This window comes from Erinaceus europaeus, chromosome 7 (assembly GCF_950295315.1).
Source record: "Erinaceus europaeus chromosome 7, mEriEur2.1, whole genome shotgun sequence".
NCBI lineage: Eukaryota > Metazoa > Chordata > Mammalia > Eulipotyphla > Erinaceidae > Erinaceus > Erinaceus europaeus.
Window position 1 is genome coordinate 14,195,462 of NC_080168.1, and position 1,501 is coordinate 14,196,962.

A 1,501-nucleotide genomic window follows, 5' to 3' on the forward strand; every position below is an offset into this window, starting at 1 on the left:
TTTTTAAGGGGCTGGGTGGTGGTGAACCTGGTTCAGTGCACATGTTACAATGCGCAAGGACTGGAGTTCAAATCCCTGGTCCCCACCTATAGGGGGAAAGTGTTGCGAGTGGTGAAGCAGGGCTGCAAGTGTCTTTCTGTCTCTCTCCCTCTCTGCATCTCCCTTGCTTCTCCATTTCTGATGGATAAAGAAATTGTAATAAAGATAATAAAAAGAAAAATAATTTTCTTAGGGGATTAATGGTTTACAGTGAATACAGTTGCTGATGCTTTTAAAAAATAACTTCCAGGGCCAGGCAGTGGCACACCTGGTTAAGTGTGCAAGGATGCAGGTTCAAGCCCCTGGTCCCCACCTGCAAGGGGAAATCTTCACAAGTGGTGAAGCAATGCTGCAGGTATCTCTCTGTCTCTCTCCCTCTCCTTCTCTCTTGGTTTATCTGTCTCTATCCAATAATAAATGAAAATATTTTAAAATAAATAAATAAATAAAATTTAAAAATAACTTCCCTTTCTCTCCTGAAGGAAAGTGTTGGCCAGGGAGTAGTGAGAGTTTGCATGTACAACCAAGTAGCTTCAGAAAAAAAGAAAGAAAGAAAAAAGAGAAGAAAAGAAAAGAAAGAAGAAAAATAAAAAGGGATCTGGGTAGGGTGCACCAGGGTGAGCTCACATATGACCATACACAAGGACCTGAGTTCAAGCCCCTAGTCCCCACCTACAGGGAGGACGCTTCTGGTGAAACAGGGCTGCAGGTGTCTCTCTTTCTCTCTCCCTCTCTATTCCCCTTTGACCTCTCAATGCCTCTCTTTCCTATCAAACACAATAAATAAATAAAAATCAAATATTTAAAAAAGAGAGAAAAAGAATGAATGCAAAGTAAAAAGCTTAACAGAAGCCTTGTGCTAGCAGGTAGATGGATCGGCTCCCCCAAACAGCCCGGACCCCACACTAATAGAAATCCTGTTTCTTCCTTATCTGCCAGGTCTTGCCCTGGACTGAACCTTCTATGTGAGCCTGTGTACTCAGTGTGCTTGAACCCCCAGCCCACGGCCCCCAGCCCAGGACTTAGCCCCTGGCAGTGCTGATTTTAACACCGAGATGCCCACTGCCCCCCACACCACTGACCTCAGAAGCTGTCTTTCCTGGCAGGTAACTTTGGGGGGGGATCTCACTCACCATCTGGGGTCGCTCGACTGCTTCTGTCTCTGCCACTTGAGCCCTCTTGCACTCAGGGCCCACTCTGTGGGGTGGGAATACTTCTAATAACCTTAATTGTCCAACACTTTCCCATTACACCTCCCCACCTTTCGCCATCATGCTTTTAAGCAGCATTCAGACCTCCCGTTAGTCCCGGGGTGGGTTTCTCAGCCCCCCAAAGCAGGAGAAGGAGGGGGCAGTTCTGCAAACCCAGGCGGACCTGCCAGCGCCGTTACCACATCCCAGTGGTCAGAAATCACTCAGAAGGTATTTTGTCTCCTGCAGCAAAGTTTCGGTAATTTGGATAA